Below are 19,181 nucleotides of genomic sequence, written 5' to 3' on the forward strand. Positions count from 1 at the left end.
TCTTGCCTATGAGATGTGCCTCCCATACTCCAAGCACAATTCATTCAGGCTGATGAAGCCAGCTTGTGAACAGTTTCCTTTCCCAGAAGCTGCCTTAGAAATCTAGCAGGTCAACTTCATTCAATTACCGACCCCTGCCCTTGGTTACAAATATGCTTTAGTTATGGTCTATATGTTTTTCTGGTGGGTGGAAATGCTCTCCTGCCACAGTTTCTGGGGGGAGTAAAAATTATCCTGGGAAAAAAATCATTCCATTATGGGGGAATCCTAAAGAAATACACAGTGACTGAGGTTCCTACTTCTCAGAAACTTCATAAGTTAAGCACCTTTTGTCCTGGTCAATTACTCAGCTGCTCCTTTTTTTCCTATCACCCCCATTCATCGGGAATGGTTGAAAGAGTTAATGGAATACTTAAAATCTCCTTTACTAAATTCTTTGAGGAGCTAAATAACCCTTGACCTAAAGACCTTCCTTTCACTCTGCTTGGCTTTAGAGCTAGATTATTTGGTTCTCATAAACTCAATACTCATGAGTTGGTAACAGGATGCTCAATGCCTCTGTACCTGTGGGTAGAAAGCATAACAGTCAAAGGCTCCATCCTATATAACTGTTTTGGTTTGGCTCAGAAAATATCAGAAACTTAGTAGTTTGCCTCACTGTCCCATTCTTTAAAAATCCAAGGAGACTCATCCCCTGAGGCAACCAAAAGTCATCTTCATGGAAATAGCAGTTTTTTTCCTTAAATGCCTGAAGATAATCAAGATTTATGTTGTGGTTAATGAAATTTTGCTATTTAAGGTAAAAATTCCTGCAATTGTAATTTGTTTCAGTTTTGATTCCTGGGATGGTTGCCTGAATTTAACAATAATAGAAAATTGTGAATGTCTAGGGTGGATGTCCCTGTGCTGGCCCAGGTAGGATCCTCCTTACTCTATCTCCTCATTGTGCTATTTCCTTTCTGGCAAAGGAGAATTCCCCACCTGGTTAACTCTGAGTCTTGCTTTTACCACTCTACAATTACATAATTGACTGTCAGATAGTACTCATGCTTGGAATTAAACAGAACCAAGGGAGTTCCCCCCCACACTTTTATATGATAACTTTGTCCCTCTTTTTCCTTTTATACCAAGTTTTTATAATCAAGAAGTTTTGTAAATTCAACTCTAAATCTATTATTACCTCTATTGATACATAAAATCAAAATCTTGTGACTCTTCCTCATTGACCATCAAGGATTGTTCTTTTTGGCCAAAAGGAAGGAATGTGAAAGGAAATTATGATTTTCACATAGACCAACATGATTTTTGTGATGAATATATGCAGTAATTTAGTTTTTAGAGATCTATTTTCCCAGCAGACTCTGGCTTGGGAGTTAGAGATTTACAATGCAGCTTGAAATGATTCATATTGTTGACAATAGCTACATTCTTATGCTGAACTTATACTGTATGTTAAGTGAAATGAATTGAAAATAGTAGATCCTGTACCTGTTGCTGTAAGCAAAGTAACTATGACCCCCCCAAGACTAATTAACTGTTCCCAAAGAATTTGAGGACACCCGTATTATCCTGCATTCATGAGCTTGCATGAGAAACTGCTCAAACCTAAGAAATGCTTATGTTGTGATTCACTTTCCCCTTCCCTTTCCACTTGTGATTTGTGCATGTAATATCTGCCTTTGTTTAGTAAGGTTGAGTTCATATCAAGAGAATTTCCAAATTGCAAATTGTGTTCTTTACTCTGAAACTAATTAAACTGTTTCTGGTCTGTACTGTTTCACTAGTCTCAGGTTCAGTAAAATTCTAACAAGACTCAAAGGGGAGGGAGAGTAGCTAGGTAGTGTAGTGGATAGAGCACTTGCTCTGGAGTGAGGAGGACCTGAGTTCAAATCTGTTCACAGATGCAACTGTATGTAAAAGTATGATATTTTTTTCTTTTTTTTGGTTTTTGCAAGGCAATGGGGTTAAGTGGCTTGTCGAAGACCACACAGCTAGGAAATTAAGTGTTTGAGGCAGGATTTGACCTCAGGTCCTCCTGACTCCAAGGCTGCTGCTCTATCCAGCTGCCCCAAGATTATGATACTTTTGAGCCCAGTTGCTAAAAGTAAGGTCAAAACCATGCCACCTTTCAGGAAGAACTCCTTTATGTTAAAGTATTGTCACAAAACAATTAAGGCAACAAAGAGAGTTTTTAAAATAATTGGCACAGAAGCAGGTTCTCAGAACACACACACACACACACACACACACACATACACACACAGAGAGAGGGAGAGAGAGAGAGAGAAAGAGAGAGAGAACTTTGAAAACTTACAAAGTATTACATTTTTAGGTGCAGTGGATAGAGTGCCCTGGAGTCAGGAGTGCCTGCCTTACTTAATAATGACCTAGCTGTGTGGCCTTGGGCAAGCCACTTAACCCCACTGCCTTGCAAAATCCTAATCTTAATAATAAATAATAATAATAATAGTATAATACAAAGTTATTTTTAGATATTAAGAAAACCACTTTAGGCATCAAATAACAACTCAGTTTTTAAATCAGTGGTTCAGTGGCAGGAAGAAGCAGTGAGAGGGTGAGGGAGGAAAAAATGAAAAAAAAAAGGGGCAGAGATGACAGGAATAAGTTGGCTCAGGTTTAGTCCTCAGTCAGTGAGCATTTATTGAGCCCTCCATCACCCAGTAATGTTATGGGTCCTCTATGAAAATCGAACAACTATGTGCCAAAATACTGGCAGATGCGAGGTTGGGGGGGGGGGTGAGGTGAAGGGTGTGAGGAAGGGGATGAGGATGATGAAAAAGATGACTCGCCCAGTATACGCTTTATAGAGAAAGGGACATGAGGGGGCTAAGCCGGCCATCAGTCAGCAGCGAACCTCAGGCGGCGCGGCTCCCGGGGAGAAAACTGGGAGGTATTTAATGGGTGGAGGGCGGGCGGGGAGATGCAAGGTCAGGAGCGCCCGGATTGCGGGTGCAGCTGCCTGCCGCAGCCCCATTCCGCCCGCGGGCCTCCGGGCGGGGCGGGGCTCGCGCTCCCTGGCTCCGCCCCTCCCTCCCGCCTTCTGGCCCCGCCCGGTCTTCGGGGGCCGGCGGAGCAGGTGGGCTGCCTCCGCCGCAGCAGTTGCTGTGGCCGCCGCCGCCGCCGCCGCCGCGCTTGGCCTTCCCGGTTTTTTTCCCTCCACCTCAGGAAAAAAAGAGGGCGGGGGAAGAGGTCTTCTGTCGCACTTCCTCCGCAGTCGGGCGGGGAGCGACGCCCCTCGAGGGCCTGAAGCGAGAAGGCGGGGACGGGACCCGGGGCTGGAGCCGGGGAAGGCCCACCTGCGGACCCAGGCAGCCGGGTAGGGCCGAGGCCGAGGGCGGGGCGGGAGCCGCGTGGGGGTTGGGATGCGGGGGTGGAAGAGCATCCCGGGGAGGAGGAGGAGGAGGGTCGGGCGCGGAGGCTCCGTGTCATCTTGTTGATTTGTTTTTGCTTCGCGCTCCTCGGGCGGGCGGAACCCGGGTTGTTGATCTGTGAGCCGCTGCCTGGGGAGGGAGGCCGGGAGGGAGAGCGGCGGCGGCGGGGAGTCTCCTTGGAGTCGTGGCCCTGGAGGACGTGGAGGAGAGCGCAGGCTCCCGGCGCCGCTGCGGGGCCCCGCTTGTGGCTTCTGGCCGCAGACCTTCGCTAGGGGTCGGTGAGTTGGGTCCAGGCGTCTTCCAGCCCCGACTTGGTGATTCGGGGGCCCGAGTCGTCGCTGGCCCCGGAATACAAACTAGTCAACACTATACCTTTTGGAATTTTGACAAAAAAAAAAAACCACTGGAGTGGTTTGTCGTTTTATAGATGAGCGACTTGTCTGACAGCAGCCCCCCACCGCGCTCCAAAGCCACATCTTCCTTTTCCACCACCTCCGAGGTGCCAGTGCTCAGCGCAGTGCCTCAAACGTACCCTAAATCAAAAAATGCTTCTCGCCTTTCCTTTGTCATTCTGTCTCTTTTATTTGACGCCTTTAAAACCGTAATAGAAGAAACTTTGTCTTTGGAGGCTTCATCTTTATTTTTAAGCAGTAGTTCTAAAAGTGTGGCTACTTTTTTTTTTTGATAGGATGCCCTGGAATTGACAACATAGAATAGTAGTAGTATTTGTTTGAAGAGTTTCCATTTAAAAATGGAATTTTGTTTCGGTATTTATTTCTGTAATCTATAAGAGGTTCGTGCACTTTTTTCAGACTGCCAAAAAGATCCAGGACAAAAAAAAGATTAAGAACCCCTGACCTGTAATGAAAGGAAGGCGACAGAAGGGACTATATATATCACTTTGTTTTGTACATATCTTCATCCTCCAGTCCTCATTAGAGGGAACAAAAACTCTGAAAAATCACCTGTCACATTGATCATTTTTGAAACAGGCAATATTAAATGATGGAATTACTTGGTGAGGTGCTTTTGAAAAGATGTTTGGGCTGTTACAAGATTTGAAAATATATAAATAGAATGGAAATATTTTATTGTAGGGGGGGGAGTGAGTCCCAAAAACACAAAGTAAAACCAGACAAACTGTAAATTTTGGAGTATTATTTATAATGGTAGCTGAAGAAAATAGTTTCTTTTTGGATACTTTCATCTTTATTTATTTATTTATTAATTTTTTTGCAAGGCAATAGGGTTAAGTGACTTGCCCAGGGCCACACAGCTAGGTTATTATTAAGTGTCTGAGGCAGGATTTGAACTCAGGTCCTCCTGACTCCAGGGCTGGTGCTCTAAGCACTGTGCCACCCAGCCGCCCCTTCATCTTGATTTTTAAGCAATATTTCTACAAGTATGTATAGGATATATTAGAGTGACAACATAGAATAGCATTATTTGTTGATTTTCCATAATCAAGATAGAAAACTTACAGAGAAATTGGTGGGATTGTTACTGAGGAACTATGGGAAACTTGCTTTTGTTACTTAGTTATAATTTAAGCAAAAACTGAATTAAAAACTTGTGACCTATAAACAAGTAAATTATTTCAATTCCATTGCATCTGTGTTTATATGTATAACATTCAAAGCATTGTATAATAATGCCTCATTCTTCAATAGCTTTCCAAATTGTTTCCCTATAGGGTTATTTTAAGTAGCAAATGGTCCTACTTCCTAAAATGGATTAAATAATAAAAAAATGATTTTTTTGGTGCCCTTTTTTTGGAATTAAATCTGTTTATTTTTCCTAAGGAAAAAAGAATTACAAGTGCTAAGAAAGAATAGGAAACTTTAGTTTATATGTTTCTATTTATCTATTTAAATCATAGCATCCTTGACTGAATTGATGCTCTTAGCCTTTATAGGTGAGACTGTAGATTTGCATGTTTTTCTGGAAAGGATATAACTGTATGTAAGGAAGGAGAGCATCTTGGACACTGTTACCTGAGTTGTTTCTTATCCTGAAATCTGATTAGTAAACATTACATATTTTTGAAGTGTACTTGATGTTGATTGTGATTGACTTTTATATGAGTTTTAAGAAATCAAAGGCTATATAATTGAACACCATTTGTTGATAATAGTTGACTTTTTTCCATTTGTAAATGACTATATACCCCATTATTTCCTTTGAGCCCCATAAAAGTCATGTGAGGTTGGTATTACAGATATTTTTGAAGAAATTGTAGCTCAGAGGTTTAAATCACTTGCCTAGATGTTATAGTCGAGATTCAAAGCCAAGAGATCTTGTTGACTTCTTGACCAGTAGAGTTTCTTTGTGATCCATAGGTCATTTTAAAATTCTTTCTTTGATGAATTCAAATGTTAACATTTCAATTAATCAACAAACTCTTAATAATTGATTAAAGCCAGTTATTAGGCTAGGCATTGGTTTGATATGAAAGTAAAAATGAAAGTCTTTGCTCTCCAGAACTTACATTTTATTTTCATAGTGCCTTGTACTAGAATGCTTTTTACATTGCAGGCACATTCATTTTTAAAAATTAAATTTTAAAAACTATACTTGATTTTTTTTTTAATGCAGGGAGTTCCTGGTGAGAAATTTTCTTCTACCATTTAAGATTAGCTACCTTTCTGCAGACTATAGCTTTAAAAGTTGTCTGTGCCATTGAGAAGTAAAGAGTCTAGGATTGTTTGACTTGGATGATTCAGAGGCAGCATTTGAATTCAGGTTTTCCTCCTTGAGTCTATTTCGAAGTTGCTTATCCTCTGTTAGACTATTGTTTGGATGAAAGTGGTTTCCAATTTCTAAGACCCTGAAATACCTACCTTAAGCATCTTTGCATTGTTATGTCATTGATTCCTCTGATGTACATTATAACTCCTAGATCAATGACTTGTGGTTTCTTTCATGAATTACTTTAGTGACATATATATGATCACTTACTAATTTTCTGATATTGAGCTTCTCCCAAATTAAGTGAGGCTAATCCCTAGTTGATAGAGTCAATCACTAGGTTCTCTAAGCCTTTCTGGTTTTGTAAAGACAGATCACATTTCTATAGTCATTAAGTGTTTATAAAACATTTCCTTAACATTAGTCCTAAGAGGTAGGTAATGTCAATTATGCTTTTTTTTTTATAGGAGAGGTAATGAGACTTGTCTCAGGTTACCCAGCTAGTAAGTGTTATTCTAGACTTGAACTAGGTCTTCTGAATGTAAGACCAGTTTGTTTTCTAGTAGAACATACTGATCTATACTTGTACTGGCTTGTATTCTGCCAGCATCATCTCTAAGATCCTACATTGGTTACCATACCACTCTGAGACTCTGGAAAGTGACTTTAGAGGAATAAAATCTTGAAAATATTAGTAAAAACTTGGAGAAATTCAATTTTCTTTGTTTTTTTTTGTATCTTCAGTTATTTCACAGGATCAATTTATGTGGAAGGAGGAAAAATTTTAACCTGTTTGATTTTTGTTTGTTTTTTCTTTTAGGTTTTTGCAAGGCAAATGGGGTTAAGTGGCTTGCCCAAGGCCACACAGCTAGGTAATTATTAAGTGCCTGAGACTGGATTTGAACCCAGGAACTCCTGACTCCAAGGCCGGTGCTTTATCCACTAGGCCACCTAGCTGCCCCTACCTGTTTGATTTTTGAAGTGAAGGGCTAATAAAATCAGAAATAGAACATGGGAGTACAAGAGAAGAAAATTGTCTTAATTTCTTGTAATAGGCAGAGTTTGTTAGTAGAAAGTTTTAAAAGATCAAGTATTGTTAAGATATGAAACAATCAATTAAGAAACCTTTAATAAATTCTTGCTTTGTGCCAGGATTAGGAATACAAAACCAAAAACAAACAAGAAACTGTCCTGGCTTTCAGGGAGCTACCTTTTTATTTTATCTTATTTTTGAGATAACAGGTATGTAAATATATACATAATGTATAACATAAATGCAATGTAAATTTTTTAAGGAAAGATCATTAGGCTGGCTTCCTGTGGAAAGTGGTACCTAAATATTTTTTTTTCCTGTTTTTTTGCAAGGCAATGGGGCTTAGTGACTTGCCCAGGGTCACACAGCTAAGCATTAGGTGTCTGAGATTAGATTTGAACTCAGGTCCTCCTGACTCCAGGACTGGTGCTTTATCCACTGCACCATCTAACTTCCTTCCTAAGTAGTTTTGAAAGAAAAAGAGATTCTGGGAATCAGGTGAGAGTGATAAAGCACATTCCAGGTTTGGGGGACATCTAGTATGGTAGTAGGAAGTTGAGAGTCTTGTGTGATGAATAACAAAAAAGTCTATTTGGCTGAACCATAAAGTGGGTAAAAAGAGTTTTGAATAATAAGCCTGGAAGGGTAGATGGAAGTCAGTGAAGGACCTTAAATGCCAAAAAAAGGAGTTTATATTTGGTCCTTGAGCTAATAGAGGGCTGTTGGAGTTTATTAAGCAGAGGAATAATTGGCTATCTTTTTTTAAATTAAAGATTTTTATTTATTTTGAGTTTAACAAATTTTCCCTCAATCTTACTCCCCCCCCCCAAAGCAATTTGTCAGTCTTTACATTGTTTCCATGTTGTACGTTGATCCAAATTGAGTGTGAATGCATTGGCTATCTAATGAACACATCTGAGATCTTTTGTGGGGGATACATATTTGGAACGATAGTAGTACTTTCAGCAGAAATAAACTAGCGCATAAGAAAGATTTTGAGGGGAAAAACAATGAATTCAGTTTCGGACTTTTTAAAATTTATATACCTCTGAGACATTTAGTTTGAAATATACAATAGACAACTGAAGTTATCTAACTGGAGCTCAGAAGATTACCTAGAGCTGAACATAAAGATTTGAGAGTTGTCTGCATTAAGATACTAATTAAATCCATGGGAACTGCTATGGTTACTGAATAAGAGATCATAAGAATGTAGAAAGATGGGGTGGCTAGGTGGTGCAGTGGATAAAGCAGAGTACCTGGGTTCAAATCCGGTCTCAGACACTTAATAATTACCTAGCTGTGTGGCCTTGGGCAAGCCACTTAACCCCGTTTGCCTCGCAAAAAAAAAAAACCCTAAAAAAAAAAGAATGTAGAAAGAGTAGAAGACAGGCTAGGACAGAGCCTTGGGAAATATCTATAGTTAGGTGGTGTGTTATGGATAATGAACCAGCAAAAAGATACTGAAAAGGAGTTGCCAGACATGTAGGAGGAGAACCAGGGAAGAGCAGTGTCTCAAAAAAACACCAGTTTTTTTTTCCCCTGGTATTTCCCATGTTAGAAGTTTTATTTATGATAAATAACATATATTTTCAGTAATCACCTAACGAAGTTGCCAAATCTTGTTATTTTCTACCCCCCTCAGTATCTCTTGAATCCATCCCTTTCTCTCTACTTAGTTGTCTACTATCTCTCCAGTATGGGCACTCATCATCTCTCCTGGCCTATTGATACCTAAATTGTTATCCTTGCTGGAAGTTTCTCCTTATGCACCACACAGCTGCTAAAATGACTTTCCAAAAGTGTAGAAAAAGCACTGATCCTTTTATTATCCTACTGAGTAAAAACTCTAGTGTTTTCCTATTGCCATCAGTATCCATAATAACATTTTCTCCACCTGGTTTTAAAAAAAAATTATTATGAGTTTGAAAAGCATCAACAAACTTGAACACTTCCAGATGTAATGAATAGAAAAAGCACATGGTATATGAAATACAAATCTCTAGTACATATAGAAAATTCAGCACATTGATTCCAAAACTCCTCTGTCTGTCTGTCTGTCACTCTCTGAACTCATTTTGTTCTTTTCTGGATATTCTAAAAATGTTTCATTAACACTCTTTTTCTTTCTTTTGACATACCTCTCTTTATTTATTTATGTTTATTTAGGTTTTATTTATGTTTATATTTATTTAGGTTTTTGCAAGGCAAACGGGGTTAAGTGGCTTGCCCAAGGCCACACAGCTAGGCAATTATTAAGTGTCTGAGATCGGATTTGAACCCAGGTACTCCTGACTCCACAGCCAGTGCTTTGTCCACTACGCCACCTAGCGGTCCCCTATAACTGTCTCTTCTTTGAGAAAAAAGGCCTTCCTTATAATAAATAATTAATATCAAACAAAAGAAAGTCACAGATTATTCATGCTTGATAGTGTTTGTCTCATTCTAGACCACTAGTGTGTTATTTTCTGACTAGTATGTTTCATTACCGACCTTCCTAAAGTTCCAATCTTTTTACACTGTGTTTAAAGTATTGCTACCCCACATACTTTTTGAGCAAGTGACATATGTCATGTTGTTTCCCAAATGTGATGCTCCTCTGCTTGACTGAGAATTTCCACTGGATATTCTCCATTCTGGAACTCTCTCACTGTCTCTACCTCCTGAGGTCCTGGCTTACTTCAACTCTCAGCTCAAGACCTATCTTCTGCATGAAGCCTTTCCTCATCCTCCCTAATTTTAGCCTTTGTTTTGTGATTATTTCCAAACTACCCTATCTATTTTTTTGTTTGGTTGTTGTCTCCAACTTTAGACTGAGCTCCTTGAGAGCAGTCTGTTTTTTACCTTTCTTTGTACCTCCGTTGCTTATAGAAAAATAGTTTGAAACATAGTAGAAATTTCATGTTTCTTGACTCATTGATGAGATAGTTCCTTATTCTTTCTTTATAATTTTGTGGTCATTGTGTAAATTGTTTTCCTACTTGTTTTATTCTGCTTCTGTTCATATAATTCTTACCAGAATCCATCTTTTGTGATTTCTTACTGCACAATACATTTACATTCCATAATTTGTTTTCTGATTCCCCAGCTGATGAGCAGTTCTTTAATTCTTGGTTCTTTGTTACAACAAAGAGTGTTTCCATACAAATTATTGTACACAAGTCCTTTTGCTGTTTCTTTAAACTTTTTGCAGGTCCAGCCTAATATGGCTAGCTTTCCAGAATGGCTCAACCAATTTATAGTTATGCCAAACAGTGCATTAGTGTGTCTTTCCCCCCATAACACCAATGATGGTTATTTTCCTTTTTTGTCATGTTTGCCAAATTGATGAATGTGAAGTGGAACTTTAGAATTGTTCTAATTTATATTTATTTTTAGTGAATGGAGAATTTTTTCATATGGTTGCTGATGATTTTGTTTTGTTTTGGAACAGAGTAAACACTTAATAAATGAAGAAATACTTGTAGATTTGAGAACTAACTTCCTGCTCATTCCTTTGAATGTTTACTTATTATGTAATAATTCTCATAATTATATATTTGAATGTTTCCTGTATTTCTTAGATTTTAGACCTTTATCTGAAAATGGTTTTGCAAAGATTTTCTCCAATTATTTCCCTTCTAACTATATTGGTTTTTGTTTAACTGAGAGATTTCTTCCCCATTTAGTTATAAAATGTAATTTCTTATTTGCACTCCTAATTTGTTTATGATATTGTTGAGGTAAAAAAAAACTAGACAGAAAGCAAATAGTTAAATTTTGTGCTTTTCTAGAGTAAACTGTTAAATCTTGGTCCTTATACTGTACTGACCTTGTGAAAAGGAGATTGTGGAAAAAATTAAGTTACCCTCATGGGAAAAGCTTTCTACCATACCTGAGAAACTGCCTCCCTCTCCCAATCCTTGAATTGATAACAGCCATCTGTGTACCTTGTATTCTGCCAACTAGGACCTGCAAAGAGGATCCTACAAGGACAGGGAAGCAGAGCCTGAAGCTCAGTATGAAAACAAACTTAGCTTTTTGTTACCCAAAATGAACTTTTGTTACCCCTGAACACGTGACATGATCCTTTACTCTTTGCTTTACCCTTAACACCTTTCCCAGCATGTAGGCTATCCCTTCTACCTCCTTGTGAGTCCTAGCTTTCCTGCCCCCCCCCTCAATAATCTTGCACCTGTATAATAAAACTTATCCATTTCTTATCATTCTGAGTCATGAGTCTTTGTGAAATTCCTTTACTACACTACTTGAAACTTAACTCACCACCTGAGCCCCAAATTGCATCAATATGATTTTTATAACTTAACAGTATCTCCTTTGAAGTGTTAGTCTTCACTGTTTTCCAATTTTGTCAGAAGTTTTTGAGAAATAGTGAGTTTTTACTCTAGTAATTTTTATACTTCTATTTATTGAACATTATGTTACGATTATCATTTGTTTATGGATCTCATATCCCAATATGATGGGAATGAGGTATGTAATTTCAGAGTTGTTTTAATTTACATTCTTTTTATTAGTATTTTGGATTATATTTATATGGTAGTTGATAACATGAATTATTTTTCTTTGAGAACTTCATGTTAAAAGCCCTTAACTATTTATTTGGGAATGACTCTTGTTATAAATTTAAATTGTTTCCCTACATATATCTTAGATTTCACACCTTTATTAGAGAAAAATTATTGAAAATGTTTTTCTTGGTTGTTCTTTTCTTTCTTAACACTACACACCCAAGAAGATGATAAAAGGGAAGACTGATACGTTATTAACAGAATCTTATAATTAAACATCTGCTTCTGTTCCTCTGCTCCTCTCTGTCACTCAAGTCCTGTCACTGGTTTCCCCCCCCCCCCCCCCAATCCTTTTATAGGATCTGCCTTTCAGTGTTGAAATTTATTAATTTGTGATTATTTCCTCCCAAGAATTATAATTCCTTCTTCTTATCCCTGTTTGTTTACTTGTTGAGGTAGATGTATTTTTATACCATTTGGGTGTGTGTGGGTGGGGGGTAGCAGTGAATTTTCAGTCCTTTATCTCTGGGTCTGGTGAGTTTATTTGATACCTTCTTCCCTAACTCCTTTCCACCTCTTCTTTCTCTTTTCTACTCTAGGTTATTTCTTTTACTCTTTTCTTTCTCTTCTTAAAATCACAAGAACTAATTCATCCCGACTGCATTACTTGTTTTAGTTGACTCTTTCAGTGCCTTTTGAACACATTGTGGTTTTGAACATACTGTGGACACCTGTTTGTTTTTTCCTATTAGAATATTAACATTTCACCATCATATAACTTCTGCAAATTACTGGAATAAATTTAAATTTCTAAATTTCTCTTGAGTTTTTAATAGGAATACTGGTTGTTATATTTCTACTCTTCTTGTATAAAATGACTGATACGGAAATGTTTTACGTGCTTGTACATGTATAACCCATATTTGATTGTTTACCATCTCTGGGATGGGACCGGGGAAGGGGGGAGTAGAATTTAGAACTCAAAATTTTTTTTAAAAAGTTTAAAAATGTTTCAACATGTAATTGGGGAAAAATGAAATATATTTTAAGAAGAAAAAAAATTGAAAAGATTTCTCTGGAGTTTTGTGTTTATATTTCTACTCAGATTTGATCCTTTCCTTATCAGTGCTTGAAAGACTTCTTTGAAAGACCCATTTCCCCCTAGTAGCATTATATTCAGTTCTGCAGGGTAAGTTATTCTTGTTGGTTGGCCTACATTTTCACCTTTTGGAATATTGTATTCCAAGGTCTACTCACATTTATAATGGAAGCTGCCAGATCTTTGTGATCCTGACTGTGGTTCTTTATTTGAATTCCTACTTTCTGGCTTCTTAAGGTATTTCCTTCAACTTGGAAACTTAAAATTTTGACTCTTAACTTTTAGGAGTTTTCATGAATTCTTGCCATTTTCATCTTGTCCTATGGTTCTAATATTAATAGATCTTGTCAGTTTTCATTTATGTTTTTTTTTTTTTTTTTGGCAAGGCAATGGGGTTAAGTGGCTTGCCCAAGGCCACACAGCTAGGTAATTATTAAGTGTCTGAGGCTGGATTTGAATTCAGGTACTCCTGACTCCAGGACCAGTGCTCTATACACTGCGCCACCTAGCTGCCCCTTCATTTATGATTTTTAAAAAATATATTGAGACTTTTCTTGTGTGATCCTGATTTTCAGGGCATATGATGTTTAGGTTTTCCTCCTCTTTTCCAAGTCAGTTGTTGACAGCAGATACTTTTCATTTTCTGCTGTGTTTTTTTTCAATCTTTTAATTGATATATTTTTTGTTTTCTCATGGAGTCATTAATTTCTGTTTTGTTATTGTTTAGTTGTGTCCCACTCTTTCTGACTGTATTTGATACTGGAATCATTTTCCATTTCCTTCTGCAGTTCATTTTACAGAGGAGGAAACTGAAGCAAATGGGGTGAAGTGACTTGTCCAGGGTCACCCAGCTAATAAGTGTCTGAGGTTAGATTTGAATTCAGGAAAATGAGTCTTCCTGATTTCAGGCACAGTATCTATCTTTTGCACCTTAGCTGCCCCTAATTTCTGGGTGGTTTATCCTTACTTTCAGAGAGTGTGTTGCTTTGTACGGTTTACTGTTGTCTTTTTCTAAGTTATTTATTGACCTAATTCTTTTCCAGAGTTAATTTTTCTCTCTTATTTTCTTCTAGGTATTCAGGTACCCTTTGTAGAAAATCTTTCCTCCTGTTACCCCTCTACTTATAATTTTGTTGGAATTAATCTTTTCCTTCTAGGTTGGATTTATTTATTTTTGTTTTTCTAGATATATGACCTTTTTTTTTTTACAGTATCTTTTTTCTCTTACCTCTAGATTTTATTTCTCAGCAGAGTCTCTGTGCCAGGGCTAGGCTCTGACCTGTAATGCATTTTGAGGTGCGGTGATTGACCTTGCTTGTTCTAAGACTGGGTAGGAACCAGGGGATAGCTATTCTGAGATTGTTGGTAGGTTTGAGGCTTTCTTGAATCTTTGAGCTTCAGAGCATTAGTGGTGTCCTTGAAACCATGAACATACTAGAATGCTTCAGTCTTTTTTGCCTAGACTGACACCGGCTTTTTGGGAGGTTTCTTTTATTATTCCCATGAACCTCTGGTTCTCCAGTTGGATAGGCATCTTAGCCAGATGGTCTAGAGTGCCCACTTAATTACTGACTTTGCTCATCACTTGTCATCACTGGAAATTTCCTGGGTATGAAGTGGAATTCACAATTCTTTTGATTTTGATTTTTCTTCTTAGAGTTTTGGAACAATTCCTTTGTTAATAAGAGCTGTTTGCTTAAATCTTTTGGCTACGTCTGTTAGATAATGATGTATTAAAAGTACATGTTTCCCTTGAGATTCTAGATTTTCCATTCTTCCAAATCAATTTTTAGTAATTTGTTTAATTTTTTGTCCATGAAATAGATGTTGGATTAGATGACCTTTGAAATCCCTTCTAGCTCTGGATTTGTCATCATTTATTATAATGTTCAGTATGTAACTTCATTTAATATCAGTTTGAAAAATAATAATTTTGAAACTTTTCCCTAATCTTAGTCTTCATTATTCTACTTTTTCTTATATTTCACCTTTCATTAAACTGTTCTTTGTCTTCGTCAAGACTTTCATTGTATTTATCCCTCAGAAATTTCTCAGGTGATTCTCCTTCTCTGCTTTAATTTTCTTAACCCCAATCCAATAGTTAGCTAATTTTCATTCTCTACCATTCTCTCTTCTTGAATCCTATGTTTCCTTGTCCTGTCACAGCTTCTGTCTTGCTAAACCTCAGTGCATGATTACTGTCACCTCATAATTACAAATCCTTTGAATATAGCTGGAGGAAAGTTTTATTATGATGTTGGCTTTTGTACTTTACAGATTCATGTTATTCAAGGTCAGCTTGGCTCTCTCACTGCAGCAAGGCATTTTTATTTCTCTTGATCCTTAAAGAAGTTATTATCTTTTGTAGTAGGAGCAATATTCTAACACCTCCCTTTACTTTGGTGTAGCTTAAGAGCTATTGAGACTTTTCTTGAATCTTAGTTGGTTGAGAGAAAGGAACTTCTTTTACCTGAATACAAAGCAACCAGAATAGGAATACAACCAGAAGTTGCTGGAGGGACTTTCAAAAGGTTGGTAAATTGTGATGGGAACTTTGTTTAGCTGAATCTACTCAAGGGTTTCTCAAGCTGAATCTACTCAAGGGTTTCTCAATGTATTGATCTCCTTTTTCTCTGATAATTGTTGAATAAATGGACTTAATCTTGGTTGCTTGTTAATTGTTGAATGTCTTATGAATGTATCATTTGTTCCAGTATTAAACATGCTGAACCCAAAGAACGAGAAGACCAGAATTTGATAAGTTTGGAGATCTTTATTTCCTGGGGACTGCCTGGGGATAAAGAGTACCCAAATCAGACAGTATCTGAGTGTTCAAGGGTTAGGTTTTTTATAGTGTTTTTTCTGGGGGGGGGGGGCGGGGGGGGGGGATACTGAGAGCCAGCAGGATACAGAAGCAAAGACAGCAGTTAGATATATTGTCATGTCATAAACATATGTAAACATAGGCATGTAATGTTTCAACATATTTTCTGAGATGGAAGGAGTCAAGTATTCACGGGCTTCCCACGGGTTTGAAGGAGTGGAATTTACTATCTTATGGTTCCAGCTGCATCTGGGGAAGGCGGAGGAAGTCCTGGAATTTAACAGATACAGAAAAATAATTAGACTAACAAGGGTGCTTTGTAAATCTTTACACAATTTTATGGTATATCTGTGACCCCCAGGGTCAAGAGCTTGGGTCCTATCAGACTATTTTCAGACCCAAAGGTGCCTATCCAAATTTATGTTTCTCAGGGCCCAGAAGGATGTCAGAGACCCCTTTCTATACAAGAATTTCACAAACATTGATGTTGTACTTCAACATAAAATAACAAGTAAAATAACAAGGGAATAGACTGAATCGGACCCAGTCCAGCCCAGAACATCTTTCCTCCTTAAGTTCTTCACTCCATCTTCTCTCCCCCATCCTCTCTTTCAACTGAGACACTTGCTTCTTCATTACCTATTCTAATTCCTTTTTTCTCTAATTGCTAAAGCTAACATTTCTAGTACAATATTGAATAATAATGGTGATTGTAGGCATCTTTTCACTTCTCTTCTAATGGGGAAAGTTTCTAGTTTATCTCCATTGTAGATAATACTTGCTGATATAGATGCTTGTCATTTTAAAGGAAATTTCATTTATTCCTATGTTCTCTAATGTTTTTTAGTAGGAATGGGTGCTGTATCTTGTCAAAAGCTTTTTCAGCATTTATTGAAGTAATCATATGGTTTTTGCTATTGATATGGTCAATTATGCCGATAGTTTTCCTAATATTGTACCAGTCCTGTATTCCTGGTATGTATTTCACCTGTTTATAGTGTATTATCCCAAATGATTCAAGTGTAGCTCCAGTGCTGGCATCTCCTGTTCTACAGATTGCATCCTTAGATCCCCTTATCAGCTTTTTTCCAGTAGGATCTCAGAGGTGACAGTTGGTTTGTAGTTTTATTTCTGCTCTGGCAAGGTGTGTCAGTGTGGCAAGACATTCCATTTGTTTTTCTGTTTTTAAATTATAATTGTATTAACATATAAATTACATCTTAAGCATGAGATAAAATAATATAACACATAAGGATATCTATAACTTATAGAAGAATTACCATAATATTGTGTTGGGTGGACTTTTTCACGCAAATTTTCTGAAAATGCATTGTCTTTCATGACATTGTAACTCATAATTCTTTTTCAACTGACTTAGGTTACTCTCTCACTTTCTGTTCCTTCCCATTTTCTCCACCCCCTTTTGAGCAAAAAAGAAAAACATTTTTAAGACTTTCCAGAAAAATAAAAAGTTCTTAATACAATACATGCATAATCCTGTAAAATAGATTCCTACCTTGGCCAAATCCATATATTTCTTTTGTTTCATTTTAATTACCTCTTTGTGAGGAGTGCCTTTCATTTTGATCTGCTGGTATATCATTTCATTAATGAAAATTCTAAAATCTTTCCTCTGATAAAGTTCAGCCCATTTACTTGAGAATCAATTAAAAGATTTTATCAATTTCTAAGGAAACAGTATTTTTCTAACATATTATGGCATAGTATTATTCCATTATATGCAGTTATCTTAGTTATTTAATCATTTGCCAATAACAGATTATATATCCTTTGTTGTTGTCTAGTCTATACAATTCTTTGAGACCCTGCTTAGATTTTCTTGGAAAAGATACTGAAGTGATTTTCCATTTCCTTCTCCAGTTAATTTTACAGTGGAGGAAACTGAAGCAAATATGGTTGTGACTTTCTCTAGGTCACATATCTGGGTCTGGTATTCTATCCACTATACCACTTAGCTGCCCAATGCCCCTCTGGTTACCAAATTTTGGTTATCATGGAAAGTGCTGCTCTCTAGTGTATGGACTTAGTATTGGTATAGTTAGATCAGTAACTTTTGAACATAGTTCCAAAATGCTTTTCAGAATCACTAGTCTAATTAGAATTCTACCAGCAATGGAGGTATACTTGTTTTCTTGCAGCCCCACTGACAGTTGAGATTTTTCTCTTATCATCTTTGCCAGTCTGTTGGAATTTCAAAATTGCTTTAATTTTCATTTTTTTCTAAGTTTTAGTGATTTAGAGCATCTTTTTTTTTTAAATTTGAGCACTGATGCTTGTATTGTTTCCTTTGAAAACTGCCTCTTCATATCCATTGGCCATTTATTTCTTAATGTTATAAATCTGAATTAGTTCCATATTAACATTGTGAGTTGATCAGCCTTGATGGATGCAGCTTTTCTCAGCAGTTCAGAGAGCTAGGACAACCCTATTAGACTGGCTATGGACAATACTATCCCCATTCAGAGGAAGAAAAGCAAAACAAAAAAAATCTGATGAATACTAAATTCACTTTAAAAAAAATTTCTCTTATGTATTTCTTTCTCTTTAAGAGATCAGAGATCTTGCTGCAAAAATCTTTGCTGCAGATTTTTTTCCCTTTTCCCCCCCTTAGTTAACAGTTTCTTTTCTAGTTTTTCCTGTTAGGTTTTTTTTGTATAAAAAACTTATTTTGTAATATTATCTGTTCCTTTTATCTTGTTATCCTCTCTATTGTTTGTTTTGTTGACAACTTTTTTTTCCCATCAATGGAACTTAAAAGTGATTTTTTTCTTGTTTCTCACATTTATTATTTATGGTGTAGCCTTTTAGATCTAAGTCATATATCTATTTATTTGGAACTTATTGTGGTGTATGATGTGACACTTTAGAGTAGAAATCTGATCTCCACCATACTGTGCCCATTTTTTCCTAGCAGCTTCTGTCAAATAGTGAATCCATTCCACTCATGACCTCTTTTTTTTTGTTAAACAGCTATCAGATCATTTTAATGATGACTGCTTTTTTTATAGTTTGTTCTTCCACATGAATTTTGTTATTATTTCTTCTAATTCTATAAAATGTTCTTTTGGGAGTTTTATATAGCATTGAATGTCAATTAAATTAGGTAGTATTATAATTTCTAAAATATTGACCTAACTGCCCATGAGCAATTACTGTTTCATTAGATCTGTTTTTATTTCTGCAAAGATTATTTTGATTCACATTATTCTTAGGTGAATCTTGGCATATATGTTCCCCAATACTAATTATTTTGAATGGATTTTCTCTTTCTAGATTTTATTTTATTTTAATTAAAAAAATTTTTTTTGCAAGACAAACAGGGTTAAGTGACTTGCCCAGGGCCACACAGCTAGGTAATTATTAAGTGTCTGAGACCGGATTTGAACCCAGGTACTCCTGACTCCAGGGCTGGTGCTTTCTCTACTATGCCACCTAGCTGCCCCTTCTAGATTTTATTATTAGGTTTTGTTGACAAAGTACAGGAATGCTGCTGTTTTATATAGATTTATTTTATTATATACTCTAGCTTTTCTGAAATTATTTTTTTCTATTCATTTTTTAGGGTTCCATAAATACACTATTTTATTATCTGTAGAAAACAGTGATTTTGTTT

General features: G+C 36.8%; 1 protein-coding gene across 2 annotated transcripts in view; it reads left to right on the forward strand.

Moving 5' to 3' along the window:
- The first annotated feature begins 3,157 nt into the window (after positions 1–3,157).
- The window catches only part of ABCA5 (ATP binding cassette subfamily A member 5), a 137,619-nt gene continuing 121,595 nt past the window's right edge, over positions 3,158–19,181 (forward strand). Inside the window, exon 1 of one of the 2 annotated variants that reach the window (XM_074224697.1) lies at positions 3,158–3,337. The gene's annotated coding sequence lies outside the window, so the exon portion shown is untranslated. Of the gene's footprint in view, positions 3,338–3,596; positions 3,671–19,181 lie in introns of those variants that run through there. The other variant, XM_074224698.1, reaches the window with a different exon arrangement.

This window comes from Macrotis lagotis, chromosome 2 (assembly GCF_037893015.1).
Source record: "Macrotis lagotis isolate mMagLag1 chromosome 2, bilby.v1.9.chrom.fasta, whole genome shotgun sequence".
Lineage (NCBI taxonomy): Eukaryota > Metazoa > Chordata > Mammalia > Peramelemorphia > Peramelidae > Macrotis > Macrotis lagotis.